Source organism: Manis javanica, chromosome 6 (assembly GCF_040802235.1).
Source record: "Manis javanica isolate MJ-LG chromosome 6, MJ_LKY, whole genome shotgun sequence".
NCBI classification, from domain to species: Eukaryota; Metazoa; Chordata; class Mammalia; order Pholidota; family Manidae; genus Manis; species Manis javanica.
In genome coordinates, this window is record NC_133161.1 from 39,437,393 (window position 1) to 39,465,384 (window position 27,992).

At 38.6% G+C, this 27,992-nt stretch overlaps 1 protein-coding gene across 4 annotated transcripts in view; it reads right to left on the minus strand.

Moving 5' to 3' along the window:
• Nucleotides 1-27,992, minus strand: part of GPR141 (G protein-coupled receptor 141) — a 49,128-nt gene that overhangs the window by 20,131 nt on the left and 1,005 nt on the right. The window contains exons 1-2 of one of the 4 annotated variants that reach the window (XM_073238587.1): nt 19,963-27,931; nt 763-19,038 (exon numbers count right to left, since the gene is read on the minus strand). The exons of 1 other annotated variant lie outside the window; for it this stretch is intronic. The gene's annotated coding sequence lies outside the window, so the exon portion shown is untranslated. Of the gene's footprint in view, nt 1-762; nt 27,932-27,992 lie in introns of those variants that run through there. 2 more of the 4 variants (XM_073238588.1, XM_073238586.1) reach the window with 2 other exon arrangements.

Below are 27,992 nucleotides of genomic sequence, written 5' to 3' on the forward strand. Positions count from 1 at the left end.
GATCTAATTGAGTAATTGTTGTCATACCCCAGGAATAAACTGTAGGCACAGGGCAGACTCCCCTAGGGGAGCAGGCCTGCCTCCTTGGCCCTCCTTAAGCCGCCTTGTCTTGGGCAGGGATCCGTTTTATCTGTGACTGACCCCTGAAGCTCATCAAGAAACCTGGCCTCAAACTCCAATTTCCCTCTGCCCTCTCTTATCGCCCTAGTTAAAACCCTTCTTTGGTTCCTTTTAGTGAATAGAATGAAGTCTAGCACCTACCATGTAATATAAGCCCTTTACAATCTGACTCAACTTATATTTCAAGGCACATCTCCCTTCATGACCCCCTTTTCTCACCCTCATCCTATGCCCCAGACTTACAGACCTTGCCATACCTAGAATATTCTCTTTCATACCTCCAGGTTATTTCTTCTTTCTTTAGACTCCAAATGTACAGCTAGGCACTAGGACTGAAGGCCAAATTGTATCATAAAGGAATTTATTTCTCTTTTAAAACTTCCTCAGACCTTCCATTCTCTCTTGAAGATATATAAACTTGCTAGTGTGACATATAAGATTGGTCCTGCTAGACTTTGTAGTTCTATATCCAGCCTCTCTGCCACTGGCACCAGCATTCTCCTGAATTCTCTCCTGCCTGAACAATTTCTTCATTGTTCTGCTCTGAACTCAGCCCCCACACAGGAGAGCATCTCAGCTTTGCCTGAGGCCTGGTTGGGGACTATTTCCTTGTGCCTAGTCAGTTCCCTTCCCAGTGCTTACCTCCAACCTTGCTTGGGCCTTGGTGGTAATTGTTCCATGGCCCAAGGAGATCCTTAGTATCCAAACTATGATGTGGATTTGGCTTCTGTGGCTGTTTTATAAAGACTCCATAATAAAGCTAACATCAGAGACCAGTCTACAAAGTGAGAGTCCTAAAACATAGAGTGGAATTCAAGAAACAGCATTAAGCAATCCGTATCCTCATGAGTGCATAGACCCCAGACCCCAGGACATCCCCTCTTTCTAAACAGAAAAGCAGCTATAATCTACTTTGGCATTTCTCACTTTATTTGATAAACAAATCATTTTAAGTATCTTTTGTACAGTAGTTAATGAAGATTCTGAGATGAATTAAAAAAATTCCCTGCTTTTAAATTTCCTTCTGTCTGGTAGAGGAGAAAGAGGTGCATAAATTATTTACAATAACAATTACAGGTACATAAAAAGTGCCACAAGAACTTAGAAAAGAGAATAATTAATTTAACATAAAATGGATATTGAAGTCATCAAAATGCAGTAGCAATGGAGTAAGGCTTGGGCACAGATACACAACAGTTACTGGGTCTTTAAGGATGTATTGAAGTTCCAGATGCAGAAAGGAAAAGATAGAGCACTCCAGGTAAAGATAAGATTCTGAGAAAAGGAATGGATGCATGTTCAGGGAATTACCAATAGCTTCATGTGCCTGAACCTTAGGTAAATGAATAAAACCTGTGAATGTCTGTAGATGAGGCTTGCGAAATACACAGCATGTTGTCACTCTGAGGATTTCTTATTTTATCCTGGAAATTAAGGGAAATGCAAATTTTAGAAAATCAAATGACATTTTAATATTTCAATTCCAAAAGCTTATTTTTAGCAGCAAAATGGAGAAAGGATTGGAGGAGGGCTAGAGAAAAAGAATAATACCATTAGCTGGCTTTTAATCTGACCAAGTTTAAATATTATAAGGATTGGTGCAAGTTGGCACTACCTGTGAGATTTACCCCTAAACTAAATAAAAATTGAAGATCCTGGGGTTGGAGAGGTCTTTATGTGCTTCAGGTGCATTCATTAGCAAGTGATGACATTTTCGTATCAAATCAATGATACAAGGACAGGGATAATCACTGAATACTTTGAGAAAACAAAAAGCATATTTAAAAAAGGCATCAGGCAAAAAACTAAGAGTTTGCTGAAAAGGCAAAGAGGAAAAAGTAACTTTACATGTAATTGACACCCTCAAAGGGAAGAGAATGATGTGAAAGAAATTCAACTATAGTTGTTATTGAATAACTGAACCCACACAATTAGTGAACTTGTAAGAATTTTCAAAAGGAATCTCACAGATGGTACAGAAATAAAGCCAAAATATAGAATATTTAAAAGAAATGCTAAGAAATGCCTATGGCAAATCTAACCATACCAACATCATCCAGAGACAGCGGAATGAAATGGAATACTCAGATAAATAATTGAAGAATATTCCCTACACATAAAAAAGATGAAATCTTTATGTTGAAGGATCTCACCCCGTGCTGAGCCACATAACCTAAAAGACTAACATCTAAACACATCAGGATGGAATTTCAAACCACAAAGAACAAACTCACATATCCATTTGGATGTCTAATAAACATCTAAAATTCATATCAAGAAAATGTATATCCGAAGCTGACCTTCTGTGCTCTTCCTACCACCTCGCAGACATATACATAAACTTGTTTCTTGTAAAGTCCTCCCAGCCTCAGGCAACACTAACTCCCTTTTCCAGTTGCTTAAGCGAGAAACCTTAGAGTCAATTCTTGATTTCTCTTTTCCTCCCAAAATTCACCTCCAGTCCTTTAGTGACTCCCATTCTTTCTCCTCCAAAATAATCCACATACGATTGCTGGACCAGGTTTTTTTCAATGAATAACATTTCTGGGACAAATGTGAAGCGTCTATAGGCTAAGGAATAGAATTGCATCTATGTTATTTTCCTGACTTTGGTTGTTGTATGTAGTTATATACGAGAATGTCTTGTTCTTAGGAAATATTTACTGCATATGATTTGCATGTCGATGGTACTTTGTACTATTTTTAAGGATGTTTTTAGGAGTTTAAAATTGTTCCCAAGTAAGAAATTACAAAAAATAAATTAAATCTAAGGTATTTCTATTCTTCACCACTTACATTGTAACAACTGTGATTCAAGTCATATCTCACTGGGACTATTACTACCAACTCATGAATTTTCCCTTCTTTTACTCTTGGCTCCCCTTTCGTCTATTCCCAATTCATGTCCCTTGAAAAATACATTTTTCAAGATGTAAGTCAGAAGATGTCATTCCTCTTATCACAATCCTCTAATGGCTCCTTACTTTACTCAGTCAGATCAAAATTAGAAAATGGTCTTTTAGGCCCTACAGAATTTAAACCATCCTCCCTAACTCTGCCTCTTTGATCTTATCTCCTGTCATTCTCTTTCATTGGTATATTCCAACTAAACATAATAATTCCTTGCTTTTCCTCAAACATCCCTGACATCAGGATGCTGGCTCATGTGGCTTCCTCTTCAGTAATGTTCTTTCCCCAAATATTTGCACAGCTTACTTCTTCACCCCCTTCACATCTGGGAAAGGCCATTCCAGTGATTCCCTTCCTGGCCTTCATATTTAAATGCCCACATTGAGCCACTTCCACCCAGCACACTGCATCCCCTTTTTCCAATTTACTATTCTCCACAGCACTTATCACTGACCTGCCATGTTTTACTTGTCTTCTTGCTCCCTACACTAGAATTCAGATTCCTTAAGGATATGGAATTCTATTTTGTTCACTTTTTTTTAAACTCCAACAGCTTGCATAGTGCTTTGCACATAATAGCTTCTTAATAAATAATAATTCAGTGACTGAAACCAAACATCCTAAAAGTTCCCACAGAGGAGAAAAGAAGAGATCACCTACAAAAGAATTAGAAATAAGTCAGCATCAGACTTTTGACATACTGAAAGCTGGAAAAAAAAATCTGTATAGTTTTACAAGGTGATTTTGAATTTAGAATTCTGCCTTCAACCAAACCTGTATTCCAGAGGGAGAGAAGAGTAAAAGCATTTTCTGATACATGAACATGAGTACTCAGAAAGTTTACCTGCATTAGATCCCCTGAATTATTAATATGGATTTCAGCAAAATGAAAAAGGATATATAAGGTACCAAAAATATAGTAATGAACCAAAATGTAAGTGAAACACAACTACAATGTTATCACAAAAAACTAAAATATTCAATGGTTTTAACATGGTGGGAGTGGGGAAAATAAAAGAAATTATATGTTAAGATTTTTGTCTTGTTGGAGAAGAGATTAAAGGTATATCTAGAGAAACCAAACAATATGAGTTTAAGTTATTGATAAAAATTTAACAATGACCAACAATGACCACTGGACAAATAGAAGCTGATATGGCTTATATATTGTAAGAAGGAAAAATGGAATCCAGTAAAACCAGTAATTCCAAGCGAAGTCAGGAAAGAAAAAAAAAAGCAAAACAGAAAATAAGCAATAAAACTTTGTGAAGAGACAAATTTAAAAAGGAAACTATAAGTCTAGACATCTGAAATCATAATATACACTATTTTATTGTTCCTTCCTCCACTTACAAAAAAGAGGAATTGTGTACAACCCTGGATATGCTAAAAACCACTGAACTGTACCCTTTAAAGCAGTGAGTTTTATGGTATATGGAGCACATCTCAATAGAGCCTGCTGCCCTGTGCTCAGGAATCCCTGGGTGAGCAGCTGCAGTACGGTCCTCTCGCAGGAGTCCCAGGCTCTAGTCACACCGTGCCTCTCCTCTGACTGCGTTTTGCCTGCTTCCTGGTTCCTGTCCCAGCGCCCTCTGGGTCTTGAGCCTCCCTGAATCCTATCCATCTCCCCTCCTCAGTCTGACATTTCTTTCTTCACTCCATGCCCTCACATTAGTTAGAGGTAGCTTTCTGATCAATGACCTATCAAAGACTCGCCAACCCCTCAATTATTGGCTCCAGACTGACTCTGAAGTTCTCTTGGGCCTACTTCTGTTATTTCTGCCAGCCCCTGATTCCACAGCCTGCTCCTGCTTCCCATCATCCTTGCCTTAATTTCTAAGATAATCCCTGGAAAGACAGAAGTTTTGCCTTATGCTCTCATTCCTTCACCTCTTCCCTTCAAAGTTATCCCTGCCCCGTCCCACAGGGGCAGAAGCGGCCGGCAGAAATCCACAGAGTAGGAGGAAGTGCCACTAATTTTCTCACCGTCCCAAATCTAATCCTCAGCCCTGACTTCCCTTGGTCTGCTGCCCAGCCGCCTTTGAACTGCATATGCTAGCTGTGGCTGAGTGAACACCAAGACTAGGCACTTCGGGCTCTTCTGACAGCGGTGACGTGGGACTCATAGATGTGTGTGGCAAAGGGTAAGGTTCAATGTTTTTGAAGAGAGGAACTAAGCTGCCAGGAGCATTTTGGCCCTCTGTACAGGAAGGTAAGGGCCAGTTTTACCATTATGAACACCAGGTGGGATCCATGTTAGAGTTATAACAGTTAGAAGAAGCTACCATTGGATATGCCAGGTATCCAAACATGTGTCAGACACTTCTTGGCAGACTGTTGTACAGAAAGCTCACTGAATTTGATAGTCAAACAAGATGACCAATTCTAAGACAGCAAACTTTGGAAGGTTTGTTAAACAATATTAGCTGTTCATATATCTGTATCTCCATTATAGCCTGAACATGTCAATCAGCAAATATACAACCTCTGGGTAGACTTTGATTATCTAGTCCTAGTTGTTTCAAGATGTCCTTAATCTACTTAGCTTTTGGGGGGAAGAGAGGTGACAGTAAAAGATATATTTGTATTTCTTTTTAATTGGTTCTGTTTAGGCCATATACTTTAGACAAAAGAAACATAGCTTTTCCCTTTCATAGATTTGAAAGCAGCACTTGTATTTCTCACAAGGCCTCAATACATATTTTCTGGACCAAATTCTCTGCTGACATTTATTATGTGCTCAAGAAATGATGTGAATTTTCGCTAATTATCAGGGAAATGCAAATTAGAACCACAATGAGATATCACCTCACACCAGTTAGGATGGCCAACATCCAAAAGAAAAGGAACAACAAATGCTGGTGAGGATGCAGAGAAAGGGGAACCCTCCTACACTGTTGGTGGGAATGTAAATTAGTTCAACTATTGTGGAAAGCAGTTTGGAGGTCCCTCAAAAAACTAAAAATAGAAATACCATTTGATCCTGGAATTCCACTCCTAGAAATTTACCCAAAGAAAACAAGATGCCTGATTCAAAAAGACATATGGATCCCTGTATTTATTACAGTACCATTTCAATAGCCAAGACACAGAAGCAACGGAAATGTCCATCAGTAGATGAATGGATAAAGAAGATGTGGTACATATATACAATGGAATATTATTCAGCCATAAGAAGAAAACAAATCCTACCATTTGCAGCAACATGGGTGGAGCTAGAGGGTATTATGCTCAGTGAAATAAGCCAGGCGGAGAAAGACAAGTACCAAATGATTTCACTCATCTGTGGAGTATAAGAACAAAGAAAAATATGAAGTAACAAAACAGCAGCAGAATCACAGAACCCAAGAATGGACTAGTGGTTACCAAAGGGAAGGAGCTGAGGAGGGTAGGTGGGGAGGGAGGGAGGTAGAAGGGGATTAAGGGGCATTATGATTAGCACACATAATGTAGGTAGGTCATGGGGAAGGCAGTATCACACAGAGAAGACAAGTAGTGACTCTACAGCATCTTACTATGCTGATGGACAGTGACTGCAGTAGGGTTTGGGGGCACTTGATAATATGGGTGAATGTTGTACCCACAATGTTGCTCATGTGAAACCTTCGTAAGACTGTGTAGCAATGGTACCTTAACCAAAAAAAAAAGAAATGATGTGAATTTTAACCTTAGTCAGAGATGCACATAAATAAGGAGGCCCATTTGTAATCAGACAAACCTCTAGTTGAGACATGGCCCTACTGCCTTTTGGTCATATATCCATCATGGAAAATTGAGGCTCATTGGCTAGGGAGCCTTCCACATATCTTCTGGGCCCTATCTGAGCTGGTCCCTAATAAGTGCACATAACACTCTTGACTCCAGGACTCTTTCTGAGAATACCAGGCAAAGGCAAATTCTCTTGTTTTAGACTGGAGTGTGTATATTAAAGACTCAGAAGTGCTGCAGTCTTTTTAACTACCATAACAGATGCCAACATATACTAAGCTAATGATGTTGATACCACTTGGCAACAGATGTTTAGGTGTCGTGTACAGGAAATATTTCTACTAGGAAAGAAAACAGGGTGCAAAATCCCAAATTTTGAACCCATCAAAGTCTGATAACCAAAAAAATGTTAGAGTTTTATCAAGTTTGCATTAATAAAAATGCCATTAGTTCATCTGTAATGGACTCAAATTACGTAAATTATATACAGCATCCAGCATGGGGCTGGACACTGAGCAGCCACTCCATAAATCCCAATAGTCTCTGTTTCTTTTCCTCCACATGTAGAGATGTTTTTACTTATAAAACAAACACCCCTGAAATACGTCAATAACCAGAAATTCTTGTAATAACATGTTTTGAAGAATTCAGGACAAAGATAAATAATACTCAGGAAAGAAACTTTATCTTTTGAGGGTAAAACTAACTCAAATCACGAATCACTGAATTTTCTGAAACTCTTATGCATGAGACAAAGGTTAATGGGAAGCCACTGCAAAGAACCTACATCCTATTTCTACACAGCATAGTAACAAACCATGTTGTAACAGTGTTGCTACACAAATGGCAGATCAACATACAAAGAAAAATAAAGTCTCGATTTCTTGGATCAGATATTTTTTTAAAATGTTCATTCAGAAAATGAGGATAATGTAAAAGAAGAAACTCCAATTTGACTTATTCAAGGTGATTTGGATAAATTCAAGTTTGGCTCCATTTTGGATTTTTTTTAACTTGAATTGCTCAAGAAGTTGTGTAACCAGCAATTAATTACCAAGAGTTCCAAGTTATTAAAAGAGACCCATTATAAATCTAACACATAGAACCTAGCAGACTTTAAGCTGTATAGTAACTATCTTCTACCAATTTACCTTTTATTTTGTTAAAATGTGAGAAACACCCACTGTGTTATTATTCCCAAACTCTTCTAGAGCCTTATAGAAAAATACAGTCCTTTGGAGTCAAGTTAACTGGCTAGTTCCATTAGTAAATTGTAGACTATCATTCTTTCAACTATCATAATTAACTGTAGCAATTTAAATGATATAAAATAGCCTGAGCCTGGGTGCCAACTCTGCAACTTATTGGCTGTGTAAATTTCTTTAAAATATTAGCTCTCTCAGCTGTATAGAGGATAATAATGCATGCCCTGCCAAACTCAAAGGTTCTCAGGAGAGTAAAAAGGGATCCTAACAACATTTTCCTCCAAAACACTGGGCGTAAAACCTATTCTTCACTGTTTCTCTGAGGAACATCTAGAAACTCAGGTCCACAGGTGGAGGAGAAATAAATAAACAAAAGACATGCAGAAAATAATAGAAAAGCCATTGGCTCTGTATCCAAACGCAACCATATTTGAATTCTGATACTATTACCAGTTTAATTTCAAGCAATATATTTAATCTCCCTGGGTTCAGTGCCTCCATTTATATAATAGAGATTAAATTTACCAATATTGCATAATTGTTAAATGAGACAACAAAAAGGATGTAAAGGGCCCAGTATAGATGATTGCATTAGGAGTTTCTTAATAAATGGTAGCTGAAATTACACAGAATATTCAAGTAAAGAAATATGGTTTCAGTCATATAAATACCTAACTAATGGGTTTTTCCACTGTGAATTGCAGTTCTTTAATAAGACAGTATATACTGAAGACCGGGTATATTTAAAGTGGTGGAGCAATTGCAGATAGTCAGGAGACTTTCATTACGTAATAAGGCTCAACACAGACAAGTGTAACATTGGAATCACGTGGAACACGGAGAAAATGTTAGAAATATCTAGGCAGCAAAAGAGAAATCTAAACAAGACCTAACATGTTCTTGGACACATGGGCTACAGTTTTGTTTTTTTTGAACAGTTTATCCATAAAAAAGTGTTACAAATTAGCATCAGAATCTAGTGGTATTCATCTGAATTTTCTTATTTGTAATAATGTTTAACTTAATTGATAACACACTGTATATATTTGTGGCAGGAGCATTATTTGCCCAATTCTTTGTCTCTACACACCCTCTGACATGTGACTTTGCAGTTCTCCTACTGCAGGAGCAAGATATCTTTCCGGCCCCTTGGCTTTGTGTTTGGCCAGATGACCTGCTTTGGCCGATAGACAAAGATAGATGTGACAGTGTGCCAGTCTCAAGCTTAGACTTTAAAAGGCAGTATTTCCACACCTTCCCTGTGCCTCTACCATTACCATGAGTAAAGCCTTCTGGGTCAGCCTGTATCCCTGGAGGAGGATGGAAGACACATGGAGTGGAACTAAACCATCCAAAAGAGCCCCAGCCTCAGTCAGCAGACATCAGCTGTGAGAGCACAAGCCCAACTGAGATCAGTCATCCAGCTGAGCCCTCAGCCAGTACACAGGTCCACAAAGGTAAATGATTGCTCTTGTATGCTCTTGGTCTCTGGGTGACTTGTTACATCGCATTTTACTGGCAGTTACTAACTAAATATAGCATTCTTAAGAGGCATCTTGTTTTTTAAAATATTGTCCCCATCTAGCCTTTGACTCATGACCTGATATATTCTTTGGAGAAGCAGAGAAAAGGGATGTGATGAGTGAATGGCAGTCTAGCTTCTATGGTCCAAACAACAGCAATCTTGAATATGCATAATTGATCACACTATATTATTATGTTTGTTTTTGTTTGTTCTATACTCTAGTACCTGTCTCACCTACCCCCCACAGGTACACATGTGAGTACCCTGAGAGCCATAACCACCAGTACTAACCCTTGGGTCCTTCTCGCTACAACAGGATATGTACCTAGTGGGGTAAGCCCGGGGAATGTGGAGGGGAATAGCCACTGTGATCAAGGGGACCGTAAGCGGGAGACCAGTCACTCCTCTTGTCCTCACTCTCCGAAGGCCAGACAGTGCCTCAGTTCCCCAGCAATGCCCCACCCATCCTTTCACTTGAGACCACTCTCTAGGTGAGAGTGTGTCTCCCTGGGACCTGCCCTTTGAATTCTCAGGTTTTACTGCTTCACATGTGACAGACAGGAACATAGATCTCAAGGGAGTGTTGTAAAGCCTCTAGAAACTTTAAGGTGGCTCTTAAATGCAAACTGCTAAGTTGTTTGAAAATAGTTATTTACCATGCCTTTTGGGGGAATCTGTCATCTATTTTTACCATACACAGAGGGCAGAGGTTTCTAAACCTCTGACACTTCTGGCTACATTTATTCAAACTTGCAGCTTTATTAAGGTAAGTCAGTGTAGTATTTTATCTGGAGTTGGAATTTTACATCTTTGCTAGATCACTCCCTGTTCAAGAATATCAAGAGGAGATAATTTTAGATTTTAAGAGATGAAATAAACAAATCAATGACAGTAATGCATAGCCCTTGTTTCAACTTAGAAAACCAACTGAAAAAAATGTGAGGCAATCAGGAAAATTTGAACAGTAACTAGCTATTTGGTGATACTAAAGAATTATCAGGGGCAAGATAATAGTATTACAGTTATTTTTTAGAAAGCCCTTAATTTTTAGAGATATATGTCAAAGTATTTATGAATAAAATGATATTATATCTGGAGTTCTCTGGGGTTTTCTTCAAAACGATCCAGTTTGGAGGGAGGTGAAATAAATCAAACCAAAGCAGCTGTGAGTCAAGTCACTCCAGCTGGGTGCAGCCGGGTACTGGGAACACTCATTCCTCCCTACAGTGCTGTGTATTTCAAATTTTCCATGATGACATTTTTAATTAGTGATCTGAAAAGAATAAATGCAGAAGACATTTTCAAGAAAAAAAAAAAGACAAGCAGTAGTGATAGATATACTTCCATTTTCTATTATGAAGAGTATGTTTAAGTTCAGTGTCTTCACAAGGAAACATTGTCATCAGGGCTTCCTCAGCTCACCAGGTACTCTCTGTTTCTCTACTCGGAGCCCATCCGTGTTTACCCTCTGCATATTAGGCTTTATGAACAGAGAATCCACACTGTGAAACAAGTACCAAGAGAATGCTTAGTGCAGGAGCACTGAGCACACAACAGGACTCAACCACTGTTGACTCAATGAAAAAGACTTCAAGTAAAGAAAGAGAGGCCAGCCGGCAAACAGTAAGCACACTGTAGTTCCTGCTGCTGTGCTCCCTGCTCTTGCTCTCAGTGCTCGAGCTTCCCGCACCTTGAAGTATTTACCGTGCCCTTTGGGAGTTGTGATTTGTCTGATCTTTACTCTTAGCAGGAACCATCTAGATCAAGACTGCCCTTTACAGGTTAACTTCTTTTGTCTGTGCCTCTAACAGGTTGTGTTGACAAGGTAAAGTGACCTTGTCATCAGTGGTTTTCAAGTAAGTGAAAATTAAAGTGATAGGACTCTTCTTCATCTATAAAGTTAGTGAAGTAAATATTGTGACAAGCTTCAGTGCTGGCAAAGATAAGGTGACACTGCTCATTAGAACTGAAATTGGGATCGCATTTCTAGAAATCCATTTGGCAATGTATGGCAAGTGCATGAATAGCAGTAACGCTCTTTGAGACACTAATCCTCTTCCAAGAATTAAGAACACCACCACTGTGTACAAGATATACACCCTAGCTGCAGAGAGATTTGTTAACAAACAGGAAATAAATTATGCTACACCCATGTGACTTACTATGCCACTAACATGAAGCTTAGAAAGGAATATTAAATGAAATAGAAAGACCTGTGATAAGACAACAATGTTTATACACTATGATCTAAGTATATGTATTTATTGGAAGTGACTATATCACATATTTAAGAGCAGTTGATTTGGGCAGTTGGATCATGAATGATGTTTATTCCTTTCTGTATATTTTTTCAATGTTTTCCAAATATTCTGCAATAATAAAAATGCTATTTTCATAATCATAAAAATATTTAAAACTATTAGTTCTGATATTTCTCCACTATGCAAAATTACCCTATATTTCTTGATTGCCTGATGATAATGACTTTGATGACTGAAACAAAACAACAACCTAAGATACACTCAGAATGGGTGGTATGGCTTGTGCATCTGTATATAGTTTTCCCTGGCTCAGTGAAAAGTATAGTTTAATAACATCTCAATCTCAAAATTGTTTGGGAGATAAGTGAGAGACTGTATATGAAACAATCTTTATAAGCCTTTAAGCTCAGTTTCCTTTGTATGTAAAATGATGACAAGACTTGGGTGAGATTGTACATGAACATGCATTGTAATTATGAAATATTGTAGAATGTTAGCCGTTATTTTTACTTACTTAAACGGGTACTTTAAGCAAGGTATTTGGGTTTTGATATTTTGTTGCTGCTCTAACCCTCTTGTGTAATGAAGCCAATGGTTATGTGAGGAAAAGACCATCTATACCAGTCAATAGTGCGTATGCCTCCCTGTTCCCCTTCACCAGCTTCCTGAAGTAATATGCTTTTCCATGGGAGAGACACATGCCTTTCTTGCAAGCACAGAATTCCTTTCAGATATGACATTATTACTCATTTTCCCAGGTCCTACAAAGTCAGCTTTAGCTTTTGCTACCCCCTGCAAATGGTACCCCCCTTTGTCATCCCTCTGTTAGTATTCCCACTAAACTGTGGAGGAAGGAATGTGCCCTCTGAGCACAAAAATAAATTCAGGAAGAGCAACTCCCTGCTTAAATGGAACACAGGCTGCTTTTGGCTGGCTTTCTTTGCCAAGTAATTTGTCCTTGCACAGTTTGAAAGAAGTGCTGACAGAACAGAATCAGAGACTCAGAGCTCAATGTCTCAATTAGTTCTTTACCAAGTATCAACCATCTTTCCCTGTCATGCTTCAACATGGCCATTTATAAAATTGTATTTTTAAATCTGCTGGGGGGCTGGGGTGGTTTAAATGAGCTAACTTCTAGATCCAAAACTCTTAAAGGTCACATATTATCTAAGAGGTCATACACACTCCAATGTTCTTTTCAATCTCGAAAATTTCTTTCATATCCAGACACAGTACCACAGAACTCACACTCTTGTTTTGCCAAGCACTCTGTGGTATCATCAGCAAAAATAATTGCTGGAAAGTTTCTCATACAGAAGTCACCTCTTTGTACAACCCCACCATGATTATAGTTTTGTTCTTGGGAACCTTACAATGAAAATGTTTATCCTTCCTAAATGATATTTAGTCATCAGTTGACTATTCCTATCTTCTCCCTTGTCTCTGGACTTCTGTACCCTGCCACCTTTTCTTCCTCAGGCGAGTACCTAAGGTTTCCAGAATAGTGTAGGATTATAAACCTTTGTGCTAGAGTCCTATCTTCATCATTTGGTAGCTGGGCCATCTTGGGCAAGGTACTTAATATCTCTATGCTTCATTTTCCTCATCTGTAAATTGGATGATTATAATGTTATACATTTCATAGAATGGTTGGACTAAGTGTTTTATTTACATGAAAACAATCTACATAAAACATGTTAAATATGTTAGTAGGACAATATAGAGATTGCACTTCATAAGTGTCCATCATTGATGAAGGTGATAAAGGTGGTACAGTTTTCAGTACCTTTCTCATATGTTCAGACTATTTGGACACTCTAGATTGCCAGTGTCCTTCTTAAATTATAATGTCAGAACTGGAGACATAAGCATGTTATCATCAGGAACACTCAATACAATGGAAAGCTTACCATTTGAATTGGATATTAGCTATTTGAAATTGAGCATCTTATTCTATTTTTCTAGATCTATAGTTTTCTCAGCTATAAAATGGGGATTGTTATGCAAATTCTAGTAATGATACTACACTAAGATACTAAGTATGTGCAAATCATGGTTCTAAGCACTATATTTAAAAGCACTTAGATCACTTGGCAAGCAGTAAACATTCAATATTATGGTGATAGGAGAAGGTCTGGAAGGTTCAGGGTATAGTTGACTCTGTGGTGATATTTTTCCCCTGAGCAGAGTCTGAGGTTTCCCCACCCCTGACAGATCTGACATCTCTGCCCAGTTCCCCTGCAGACACTTTCAACAGAAAGGAGGGTAAAGGGAAGGAAGAAGGAGAGAAGGCTGGGGAAGCATCAGAGAGAAAGCAGAAGAGGCAGAGGCTGTGGGAGTGACCAAGAAGTAGGGGACACACCCAGTGGTTGCCCTCAGAAAGACGGAACAGGAGGAGAGCCGTGAGCACAGGAGGAGGCTTCTTTTCCCTAGTCTTTGCCTAGCCTCTGTGCAAGTTGGGTCTACAGTCAGTCATCGTGATTTATGTGAAGAAGAAAATAGGAACCGTACAAAATTCACACATCACTTGCTTATAAAGAGGAAATGGCCTGAAGAACAGAGAATGTGAGCTTTGGTATCAGATGCATTTTCTGATTTTTAGAGCTGCATTTTTATGGCACCCGTTATTAAACCTGTACATTGGATCCCAGATTCAGCTGCGTCTCTGCCAAGTGTAGCCTTTACTTCGTTTGACTAAAATTCTTCTTATATAGATTATTTTTGCCATTCATTTATGAATTCTTTAGCACTGCCAGAAAAATTCAGTGCACTGTAGGGGGCAAAAAGATGTTCCCATTTCCTCTTGGCACTGACAGAATCTGGAAGACAAAGAAAGATTCCTTCCACTGGGAGAGCTTAACTACAGCCTTTTTCTTGAATCTGTATAAATGCTTTTATAGCTATTTTGATATTCAGAATTACTGATAGGACCTGAGCCCCTCTGTGCCCTGAATTTTGTAAGTTCGCCTATGTTATGCCACCGATTCTCAACTTTTGACAGTTTTGCACCATTTCCCCCTTGTTTGAATTCCCTAGACTCCCTGGCCTCAGGGGTTAGTGTTAGATACCACCAATAATAAGAGGTGTCCCTGTGACAAACTAAAGGTGAAACTGAAAAGGAGCCATCACTTTTCCTGTGTCAACAGCATGCAGGCCCAAGGGCTTCAGGAGAGAGCAAACAAGCAATTCTGGCGGAGAATTGCTTCCTCTGAATCACCCTCCTTGGAGCATAAGCAACTGTAATCTTAAATGGTGGTTTCCAGAGATTCTAGTACTTCCTGATCTCTAGAAAAAAAAGTGGCAGCTGCCCCTAATCTTTGCTCTCTCAGCCCTTCTAATGATATTGCAGCCTCTGTTTCACTGCATTAAATCCCTCTCTGGAACATCTGGAGTGGTTTCAGTATTTTTTTCATGATACTCCAGTTGATGCTTTAATGTTAGATGCACAGTAGAATTGCCTGGGAAGCTTTTGAAAAACACTTATGTGTGGCTCCCATGTCTGGGAAGGGACTTAGGCATCTGTGTTTCTTATATGTTCTCCAAATATTTCCAATGGACATGCAAGGATGAAAACCACTCTCTCTATCTCAAATTGAATTCCCAGCCTTAGGCTCTGGATCTTTTTCTGTCAGACTCTCATCTCACAGGCGTTTCAAATTAGTTTTATCAAGTCAGAGAGCTCACTCTAACTCTTACCTCAATAGGTTTCCTCAAGACATTGAGAAGAAAGGCTGGTGCAAGCAGTTTTCAGAATGGCCCAGGGTTTCTGGGTGTCTGGCAGAAGCAAATGCCAGTGCAAATCGAAATGAATAAAGAAATAAAAGAACATCTTAAAAGTGAATGTTTAAAAAAGTGGCCGGGCATTTTGAAAATTTGTAATTTTGAAAATTAAAAATATACCAATAGTACCATCATCTCAAAGGACATATTAGGCAAAGAAAACACAAACTGGTGACCTGTATAATATGAAAAAAATTCTCAGAATGCATGACAGCAAACAAGAGCAAACACACTGTCTACCTTTCTTAGCACTTTACGTATAATTTCTCTCATGATCCTCACAGCAACTCCATGAAGTATATACTTTGCTTTCCCCATTTTAGAGAGGAAGAAGCACAGGGAGGTTCAGTAGCTTGCCCAGATTCGTATGCCTCGTGAGAGAGAGAGCAGACCGGAGCATCTGGCTTTGGCTTTGTCTCTCAACAGCTATGCTGTGATCCTATCAAGTAAATGGAAATCAAAAAAGAGAAGTGACATGGGAGTTAAATTTGTTTCAGAATAGATGATAGAGCAAAATAAAGGCAAAGTAAAATTTTTGAGATGGAATGGCTGAGAATTTTCCAGAATTAATGAGGAACAAATCATCAGACTCAGAAAGGTTAAAAAAAAAAAACTTAAGCAGGATGAATGAAAAGAAATCCATACTGAGACACAGCATGGTGAAACTGCAGAATACTAAGGAAAAGGAGGTGCTGATGTTAAAGGCACCCGAGTAGAGAAAACAGATCACCTAAAAAGAAAGTCCTTTATGCAGACAGGTGGCTTCCTGTAGGCAGCAATGAAGGTCAGAATAGTAGTATATTGTCTTTAAAACAATGGATAAAAATAACCATCAACCTACAAAGTATACTCAGAAAAATTATCTTTCAAGAATGTGGACAAAATAAAGACCTTTTGTACAGACAAAAATTGAGAGTAATACCAATTTATCCTTATTTAAAGAACATATAGAAGATACATTTAAGAAGAAAGAAGGTTTTACAAGAAGGAATGTCTAAGTTACAAAGGAAAAAATGTTAAAGAAACTAAATATATGGGTAAATCTAAATAGATGTCTGTATAAAACAGTAATAACAATGTGTAATTTTAGTAAGATAAAATACAAGACAATACTAAAATCCTGGGCAACAATATTTTATAACTTGGGAGGGAGTTCTCTGTCAATGTGTTCTAGAATCTGTACATTGTTTAGGAAGAAAGCAAGACACTGTTTTCTTCAGATTCTCAGATTAATATGGAAGTTCATATTTCTTTGATAGTACTAGGAATAAAACCAGAATGTGTGTCTTCTGAGCTCATAAAGGGAAAAACAATCAAGAAAGAGCAAGTTCAATTGATTCAAAAGAAAAGAAAACAAGGAATGAAGACAGAAGGAAAAAAATGAAACCTGCAAAGAGGGACACAGACAGAAAGCAAAAAATTGAAAGGTAGAAATAGATGCACATTTCATTAATAACTCACCTAAGTGGACCAAACTACAGTGTAAGACATGTCTACAAACCCATTAGAAGTCCACTATTTAGACACATCTTTAATAAAAGAGCCTTGAAAGTCTGAAAGAAAAATACATTAAAAAGCTGTAACAAACAATTAACAAAAAAAGAAAGAAGTTGATATGTCTATAACATCACAAACAGCCTGAAATCATGTGTAATGATGTAGTACAGTCTATTGTGTATAGAAAAGGGAACAACACCTAATTCTTCCTAGAGGTCAGGTGAGAGAATTGAAGGAAGTTGAATTAAGAAACAAAAATAAACCTTTGGTCAGTGTTTGTTGAGCAGCTGTCTATTCCAGGCCCTGACCTAGGGGATTTATTCGCGTTCTCTCCTTGTAATCCTTAAGACAGTTCGCTACGATATGAATTATTAGTTCCAGGTTAAGTACGTTGCCTCAGGGTTCACACATGGAGGAGCAGGAAGTTGACTTCAATTCTGTCAAACCAGGAAACACAATATGTGAAAACAGAGCCAGAAGGATTTCTGTGTAGCATTGACACATGAAATACAGGATATCCAGTTAGATTAGAAATCTGGATAAACAATAAGTAATTATTTGTGCATGAATATCCTATGCAATATACTAAAAAAAATTATTTACCATTTATCTGAAATTCAGATTTAGCTGGAGAGCTCTGTTTTTGTTTTCTAAATCTGTCAATTCTAGGAAGGGGGTGGAATAAAAAGTAGTACAGAGGTGAGCTGAGATATAATGGTGCTTCTCCGCTTGGGTCATGAAGCAAGGCTCCCTTCCATTCTTCTCATGACAATCCATTCAAATTTATGAAAAAAAATGTAGACTACCCTTTATTAATTGTTATTTATTTATATTTATTATTACTATTGTGCCACAAATAATATATAGTAAGAGGTTGGATAAAGAAGGAGACTCAGGAAAAATATTCGTACGCTCTTCTGCTATTTTCCATTTGGAACACTTGGGGGACTTATTTTTATATGTTAAATCACAAGTAAATTATGATATTTATTATCCCTAAGTTTTCAAATGGAACACCTATGAGCATATTCACTATAACAGGGTCCCCAACAACAACATAGTTCCATGCCTCATAGGGTCCACATTTGCTTTGTGGTGTAAGCTGACGGTACAAATCCTGGTTGGAGTGGAATAATGAAGCACCCAGGCTAGGTTATTCAGAGGGGCAGGTGGGTTTTAAACTAAGTTTTGTGGGTGAGGAAGAACATAGGTTACACTCTTCTAAAAGAAAGAATAGTGCCTCCTGGGCTATATCCATAGAAATATGTAGTAGCCGGGTATACAGTATAAATTAATTCATGACTAAATTTGCATGAAAAGCATTATTGTGTGACATTCAATTTAAATATAAAATCAACTACCCATGTGCCAGTTACCTATACACACGTGTATTTTTTCAGCACCTTTGGAGACTGTGAGATTGTAATTGAAAATTCCTTTTAACCAATAGCAGTGGTATAGCACGTGGTTGGAGAGGCTGTGAGCAGACATCTGCGATCTGCCCACCCAGTTACAGAGACAATCTGATGTTGTGGTTGTAGGCGATTTTTGTCTTTAGCTGGGGCATTAAGTTATTCCTTGCTGAAAAAATGATCTATAAAATAAGAACTGGGTGCTGATATGGGACATATAATGCTCTTCTGGCACTATGGGACTGAATTCTAAGTTCCCATAGTCACCCCCAGCCCTAATTTTTCCAAAAATCAAACTGTAACAAATATACTTTGCACTAAGTTTATTCTGATCTTCCTATTTCTTTGATGCTCTTACTCTTTCTTTGATAATTCAGAAGGCACTTCAAAGGTTTCCTTGTGCACCCAAGCAATCAGTTCAGTTATTTATTAACATCAAGTCATAGAACGTAGTGAAAAGAATGTGTCACTTAACACCAGCTCTACCACAAGCTGGATAACTAAGGACAAGAATTCAACCTCTCTGAGCTTCTGTTTACTTAACAAGGGCTATCCTTTAAGTAATAATGAAAGGAAGCACAAACTGTTAGCTTCTCTGGCCTCCTAAAGTCCAGTCTTCCCTGTGTAAAGGAGTGCAGAGAGCATTAAGAGTCAGGAAAAAGAACTAATAAAACTTAGCTAAACCTTAACAGCAGACCATTCCGGAATAGTAAGAGATTCAATGTCTAAACTTAGAGAGAGACCAGATCAAAGGAAGAGAGAGCGAGAGGCCTGCCAAGGGCTATTTGAATCCTAGTTTACTAAATCCCCATGGTTTACAACCCTGATATCCACCCTGGCAGGGCCCTTGCTTATTTTTATACTGCTTCTCACTTTAGGTCCCTGTATCTTAAACCGGCTAATAGCCTTTGTTAGGGAAAGAGTGAGTGCTGTTCAGGTGCTAATGCTGAGACCGCAGTATCATTCACTCACACAGCAGGAAGAAACAAACATTCCATGATTGGAATGGTCAAAGGAAAGTGGGGAAATGTAGAATCTAAGCATTAGTAAGATTAGTAAATTAGCATAAGCATAGCCATCTTAGAAACCTAGAAACCATTTTCTGAGAGTGTGACTCAGAGGAAAAAAAAAACAAACCCTGGGCCTGGGTAAGGCCTTGAAAAACAAGTTAATCATGAGCACCGGGTGGTGGGCAGCTGTGACCCTTGGTCAGCTAACCTTGGTCAGTAAATCTTACATACCAAGCTTATCGTGCAGAACCTCCCTAACCATTGAGGAGTAGTCTTACCCTGCCCTTGCTTAACCCCAGGATATATGTCTTGCAAGAATAATGTATAGTTATAGAAAATTGCTATGAGTTAAGTGCTTTGAAATTGCTATATAAACCCTTGGCTCAGAGTGCTCGGGGTCCTTGTTGAGACCCGCTGCATCGGGCTGACTTGGACCCCAACTAGTTGGCTGAATAAAGACTTTGCTTGAATTTACATCTCTATGCCTGTGTAGTTTGTTCTCTGGGGAAGCCTCGAAAGCCTGCACCCTAACACCTGTATAGCATCTGAGAAGTGAATGGTATGAGGCACCATCCTGATTCTCTCTCTGTTGTACTAGGAAATTGGCAGTTTATTAAAAATAAATAAATAAGCTCCTGAAAAATAAAATGCCACAAAATTTATATTTGTACATATTTAACTATTACACATATTTATAATTTTTAAATGAACAATTTATACATATTTAATTATTCAAAATGTAAAATACATTGTTAAAAATCCAAGTTAATTTAGGATTTCTGACTACTTATAATCTAGAGCATGAGTTTGCAAACTATAGCCCAAGGGCCAAACCCCACCTGCCAAATGATTTTATAGGTAAAGTTTTATTAGAATATAGCCACACACATCTTTTCACATATGATCTATAGCTGCTTGCCTGCTGCAATGGCGGTTGAGTAATCACGAAAGAGACTGGCCTACAAACCCAAAAATATTTATGACCTTTTTTTTACAAAAGTCTTTTTTTGCCTGTTTTGAATAAATTTTTGAAGATAATCCATTTAGAGCAATGGGTAGGAACTCATTCACGGGTTCCAGTGGTGTCAGCAAGGAGACAGCACACTAGACTGGAGGCTCATGTAGTTAGAACTTAGCTAGGTCTGGCTTCAGATCCCACCTTATGTAGATAATATACTTGTGAGATTGTTGGGAGGATTAAAGTTTAGCATGATGTCAGACAAAGTGAGTGCTCAATACATGTTCATTCTATTTAAATACATGTTTAAATAAATATAATCTTTCCCCCCATACTTTGCTTCTTTTTAGAAGTGAGAAAGAGAAAAGAGGAGCAGCTCAGGTACAGTCACTCTGATAAAATGAAATGAAACAAGTTCCCTCTGTAATTCTGTCTAAACACAGACAAAAACAAGGTCACTGGGCCACCCATGAAATGTAGAACACCCTCTACCTTAGTTAAAATTAATCACTTCTGTTTCTTCACCAAAGCATACAATTGTCTCTGGTTTCTGACAGCATCCAGTGCAGAGCAAATCCCCACTTCCTTAGACCATCCCCTTAAATATCTCCACCAAAGCCCAAATCCTATAGTTGATTGTTTCAGATACCATCTTGCTGAGGTACCCATGGTTCCCCATGGTGTGTGCCCTCCCTCCCTGCAATGAGTAATCAGTCCAGGCTGTTTCACTGCATGTGTGTCTGTGGTCTTCAGCTGAAAGTCACTGGCAGAGGATATGCTGAGATGAGAATAGTTGCAGTTTGTTTTATTTGTGTGTATTATAAAAACTATAAACTGTATGACGGTGGTAGGGGGGAAGAGTGAAAATTATTATACTATGTCCTGGGAATTTTTCATGTGTTAGTTCTTTTGATTCTTACAATTCTCTTTTGAGTTAGATACTGTGATGTGTCTTCCATTGACACAAGAAGGTGAGGCTTGTTGGAGCTGAACAATATCTGGGGCATGGCAGATGTGCTTGTCACTTAGAAGTACACAATGGCTGAAAGAATCACAATTTTTTATAAAGAAGGCCGAGCTCATAAACAATAAAGCCTGTATCCCCTTGCAATAGCTGCTTGTATGTATTGCATAGTGTTGGGCACTCAACCAGGGTGCATAGATTGCTTCTCTGAATATCTTAGAAACTTCTCTATTCCTTCTTCTCTTAGACACAAGCCCCTGGAGCTGCTGTTAATTGTGTCCCTGCTATTAGCACTTAAAATACAAAGTTAGAATGTGGGATGAGAAAGAACCAGCCCCCTAACCATAAGCCTCATAATCACCTGGGGAGATCAGTCAAACCACTGATGCCCGGAGTCCCATCTCAGATCTTTGGATCAGAATCAATAGGGAGTTGAAGTTGGTGCTCTTAGCAGGTTATTCAGGTGATTCTGATACAGATCCACAATCGCTGCCATAATGTGCCTGAGGGTCAGATTCCTTGATGTTCATCCAAATTTCATCCATACAGCATGTCTCCTTTAAAAGTCCCAACCTTCTGACCTCTCTATCTTCCCTGAACTCCCTCCTCACTAAATTACCCCAGCACTCAGATCCGCACCATGCAACTCATTCCTGAGTACAGAGGCTGCTGGGGAAAACTTAGGACTTGGACAAAATTCACTTTCCTGACCTGTAAAAGTATCCAGGTAACCTTAAACATTGATTTCGTCATTTACAATGTAAATAAAACTGGTCTCAAACCCACCCTGGGCAGAACATTTTTGTGCAATCCAATTCACCATGTTCTTTTGGGAAGCAATTAGTATTCTTTATTAAATGCTTTCAATTTTTCCCAGTAAGGCTTTATGGTATTAAGACCTGTTCTAGATAACTAGCTACCCATCTAATTATTTGGCTAATGATTTCTACTCAATATACTTTTCCAGTGACTATGCAATCTAATGAAGATCATCTACCTCTCTTTTTCTGTAAACATATCTGCCGAGAGCGAAGTCTTAGAATTGGCCTGTTTCAGATATCTTCCCATGAAGAAAATTTGACATTAAACTTTCAAGTTCTTTTAACTCAATTTCCTGGGGAAAAAAAAAAAGTAAAATAAGGATACCTACTTCCTCCTTACAAACCATGAAGTATTTGAAAAATACAAGTTCTCATAATAATTTATCATCTTTGCATTTGTTTCACAAGGATAAATTGTGTCTTTCCAATTATATTAGTGTCTCCCAGAAGCATCATAAACATCTCTAAATATTTCTACATGTTTTTGTATGTACCTATGCTATTATAAAGACAGAAGGAGGTCTAATAATCCCTATTTTACTATTAAAAATTTTTCCTGAAAACTCAAGTAAGGGAACCTAAAAAGATTTATGTCAAATTTATTTCATGGGAAGAGATCTGAAACTGACCAATTGAACAATTTTGGTCTTGGTAAAGATATTTGTAGGATAGATTATATATCAACGATGGAAAGAGAGAGAGAATTGGTCAATATGACAACTGTTTATTTTTTAATTCTTTCATATCATGTCCAAATCCAAACTAAAGCTTCTCCAAACTGGGCCCTTGCATAGAATAAGTCTGTGCTGGACATGGTCACTGCCCTGCAAAGAGATTTCAACGTGGAGAAAACGGTTGAGACCTGCACTAAAATAATCTTATGCAGTGAATGATGTGCCATTGAATCAGGTGTGAAATAAAAAGAAAAATGCGTACATATTTTGGTCTTTGCCCCCAGGTGCCTGGGTAAAAAGAGCACCAGGATCATGTTTTGTTCTATGAGGTGACTCTGTGTGGGCTCCTGGGTGGAAGCCGGTTGCCAAGGGGAACAAGCCCAGATTAGAAGCTCTCATCCTCCAGAGAGGGGAGAGAGGCTGGGAATGGAGTTAATAATTGATCTTGACTATGTGTGGAAGCCCCCATAAAATCCCAAGAGTAGGGTGTTCAGAGAGCTTCCACGTCGGCAGACACATCCACACTGGGAGGGTGGTGCACCCTAACTCTGCAGAGACAGAAACCACTGCACTTGGGGCCTTCCCAGACCTCACCCTGGGCATCTCTTCATTCGGATCTTCACCTGTATCCTTCATCATATCTTTAAATAAACTGGTGAACGTAAGTAAGTGCTTCAGTGAGAAACACTGGGAGCGGCTTTAGCAAATTAGTCAAACCTGAGAGGGGGTCACAAGACCATCTGATTTGTAGTGAAATCAGCCAGAAGTTGTGGGTGACCTGAAGGCCTACTCCTTGCCACTGGCCTCTCAGGGCTGGGGGCAGTGTTGTGGGACCAAGACCTGTCTCCCAGTAGATAGTGTCAGAATTGAGTTAAAATGTAGGACACCCAGCTGGTGTTATGGAGAATTGCTTGGTGCAGGGGGAGAAACTTGCACACATTCAGTGACCAAAAGTGTCAGAAGTGAAGTGTTTTATGTGAGTAGTAAAGGAGAACATAGGAAAGAAAGACTGGTGGTTTTGCTGATACACCAGGTGACACAAAAAGAGGAGAACGATCCCATCTATTAATATCAGTGAAGACCCTAAGTAGTAGTTGCTGTGCAGGGTCTAACAACGAGGAGTCCCACGGAGGAAAGTGGGCGTTCTAGACATGGACCACAACATTCCAAAGAAGATAATATGTAATGTGCATTTGGGAAAAGATGAGAAGTCCTAATAACTGATAAAGGAGAAACAGGTTGGAGAACAGTGGGGGGATAATTCATCAAAGGTATGCAGTCAGGCATTCTCAGATTAGACCCTAATATTTCCAAACTGGAGATAGCTGGAGGCTTAAATAGACAGGCAGGTTGGGGGAGGGAGGAATAGAGTTATTGTTTAATGGACGCAGAGTTTCAGTTCAGGATGATGAAAGAGCTCTGGAGAGAGGTAGTGGTGATGGTTGCACAATAATGAGAATGTACTTAGCGCCACTGAATTGTACACTTAAAAATGGTTAAAATGGTAAATTTTATGCTATGTATATTTTGCCAAAATAAAAAAAGAAACAGGAATAGAATTTGTCTTTAGGGCAGGCCGTCCCTTTAGTCAAGAAAGGGTAATTTTGGTGAACCTTTCAGTAGTGCAAATGGAGAGTCTGCGCCACTATGAGTATTGAAGGCACTTCAGCCCTAAATGGACCACATTTCTGTTCAATGGGCCTGGCTCTCCAGAGATGACTATAGCATGATCTTATTTTTGATATTCTCTAACTGAGGCTTAACATAGGAAAGGAGAAAGCTGAATTAGTGGATGTGAAGGTTAAGGAGGACAGAAGACCTTTGCCCAGAAATGATAAGTAGGCTCCAGCAGCATGGCCTCAAAACAGGGCTAAGGAGACAAGGCTGTGGGGAACCTCCAGTAGGCAATGCTGATGCCCTTAGCAGGCAATCTCTGAGGTTTTCATTTCTCTCTGCAACATGGTAATTTGTTACGTTGTCATTAAACCTTCAATATCATTCATGGGCCAGGAAACTACAGCCCATGGACTAGTCACTTACTTGGTTTTTTTTAATTTTTAATTTTTAATTTTGGTATCATTAATATACAATTACATGATCAATACTGTGGCTACTAGAGTCCCCCCATTATCAAGTCCCCACCACATACCCCATTACAGTCACTGTCCATCAGCATGGTAAAGATGCTATAGAATCACTACTTGTCTTCTCTGCGCTATACTACCTTCCCTGTGCTCCCCCCCCCCCGCTACATTATGTGTGCTAATCATCATGCCCTTTTTTCCCCTTCTCCGTCCCTTCCCATCCCCACCCCCCTGCCAGTCCCTTCACTTATCTGTTTTTGTAAATGAACTTCTTGTCTGATCGCCCCAACACCTATTTATTTATGTGGCTGTGGCTGATTTCACATACAACTGTTGAGTTACATAGTTGTAACAGACATTGTATGGCCCACAAAACTTAAAATATTTATTATCTGCTCCTTTAAGAAACAGTTTACCAAGAAGTGTAACAGATTCAAGTTGTGCTTGAGAGGGAACTGAGGGCCCTTGTATTCCTTTTGGAGTCAAGCCAAGCAGAGTGGTGCAAAGAAGATACACAGATAGATCCCAGGGCAGCAGTCAGAGCAAAGGGCACCCAGTGTCTTGGATTTGCAGAACATGTAAGCCCTGCCCTTGGTGTCTCAGAAATCCTTTGGGAGGGGACCAAGGTCCCTGTTATACTTAATTGAGACCTTGAACCATGAAGAAAGTTGGGTTATATGTTTGAGGTTCCACTTATAAAGATTTTGGTGTTTGAATTGTGTCTGGGACTAATCACAATCTCTGAAGAGATCCAGGAATATGACCTCAGCACAGCCTTTAAGCACTTGAACAAATGGTGCTATTTAATACAGACTGATACTGCACAGAGGCATCTATAATTGCATCCCCTAGTGAATAGTATGTTATTGTTCCCCTAACAGCTTCTGAGGTGGAGGAGGAGTGAAGGGCAGGGAGGGAGAGGGATACACTCTTTTGAATAAAGAAGTTTCAGGCATAACACCAGATATACAGAGCTGTGCAGGTTTTTCATTTTTCATTTAACATTTCTTAAATTTTTTTAAGTCTTACAACTTAAATTTCCCTGGAGAAGTGAATGAACCATACACCAGCTATTGTAACACTGAATTTCTCTTTCAGAAAATGAAATTATTCCTAGAGAGAGAAGAGAGTATATTTGGATCACAAGTAATTGCCTGCCCCATATAGATGTACGGAATCCAGTAAATGGTGCTCACATTTTTAGCATTATCAACTGGCTAGGTGACAGGGGTTAGGCTGACCTTCTTTATCAAGGAGAAGACTGATACCCTAAGTTCTATTAGAACTGGCTTTTGGACTGCCCAGGAAAACCTACCTTTCTGCACAATGTTCCAGCTGGTATAACCTCCTACTGGTCTTGGAGTGGGAAGGGCTCAGATGCTAAGAGAGCAGCTATTCCTCAACAAAATTTCACTCTCCAGTTAGTTACCCCATTGCAGTAACTAGATTACTGGAACATCATGTTACATGTGAGTTGAATTAAAGAAACTTCACTCTTTTTAAAAATGACTTAATACCCAGAAATTGCAATCTTTAGTTGACCAAGTATTTTGAAATCACAGTTATGTCCAAAGTTGAAAACAAGATGTAATCTCTGGACTTAGCAATACTGTTTTTAGAGCACTTTGGGTTCTGAACCTTCAATAGCTATGGCACATAATCTCAATGATGGTGCCTTCGTCTTATCATTCATTCATTCACTCATTCATTCGCTCATGTATCGTTTCCAGTGATGTTGAGTATGTGACTAACACTGTTCATGAATACAAAGATTAAAGTAGCATAGCTCCTGTCCTTCGGGAAATCATAATTTTAAGAGAACAAGTCTAAATAGATTCCTTGATTATGATTGTCATGAGTAATACCATTGTCATCTAAAACAAGATGGGACAATAAGAATATCTGAGGAGTATTTAGACATAACTCACTAGATTTGAAGACACTGTGAAGTGCTATCTAAAAAATGTTTCACCAATTACAGAATTTTTCTCAAGGTTATTACTTTAAAGGGTATTAATAATACTTGCATATTCAAATCTTTAAAAAAGTTTTTGACATGTTACTGTAGTCACATTGTGTTAACATCTTTTATGGTGCTGGCACAGTGGCTTAGACATAGTAGACATCTGCCAACCATTTTATTGAAGTTTAAATTTGGAAAGCATTTTTAGAAATCAGCTAGTGCTTGAGTCCTTAACCTTGATTGGTTTTTGTCCACTTTGAAAATTTGATGAAATCTGTGGGGATTATTTTTTCTCATTAAAAAAGCACATATTACATACAATCAGATTTACATATACAATTTTAGGGGATTGGTGGATCACCGTAAATATCATCCATGAACTCCTTTTAGGGTCACATGATCTAGTCGACATCTTCCATTTGGTGATTGTCGAAAATCATTGCCTGGAACAGGGACTAGAAAGCTGAGGCCAGTTCTGGCTCATCTATTTTCATTCAGATTGTGAGCTAACGGCTATTAAATTTTTAAGTGGTTACATTTTAAATGACTGTGTTAGTATCTGCATATTACCTTCAATTGTACCTCTTGGCCTGCAAACCTAAATAATTTACTCTCTAGTCCTTTGTAGAAAAAGTTTGCCAACCCCTTGCTTAGAATGGTTAAAAAATATTTTCCAAATCACTCAGCCAATTCCTAGAAAACAGAGGACTAGATTCACGCCACCTCATTCCTCAACCGTTGGTCTTCTCATTACTCCTATTAATCAATTAAAATACAAATTGATTGATTTAAACCCAATAAGAAAACAAGGAGTTGTAAATCTGGAGACTCAATAAAAAATTTCTTGGATAAATAATTATACAGTTGTGTACGAAGTTGAAATCCAGGGAACGACGTGACTCATCCAAAATCCTATTACAAATTTGTTAGAGAAGCAAGACTAAACTCTCAAACTGAGGCTGTGCATTACTGACTTATTTTTTTTAACTTTGTATTCCATTCCATTCCACACATTTGAAATGCAATACTTCTTATAAAGAGGAGATAATGGATAGAAGGAACTTAATGTAAAATTGTTTGAATAGATATTGTTCTTAACT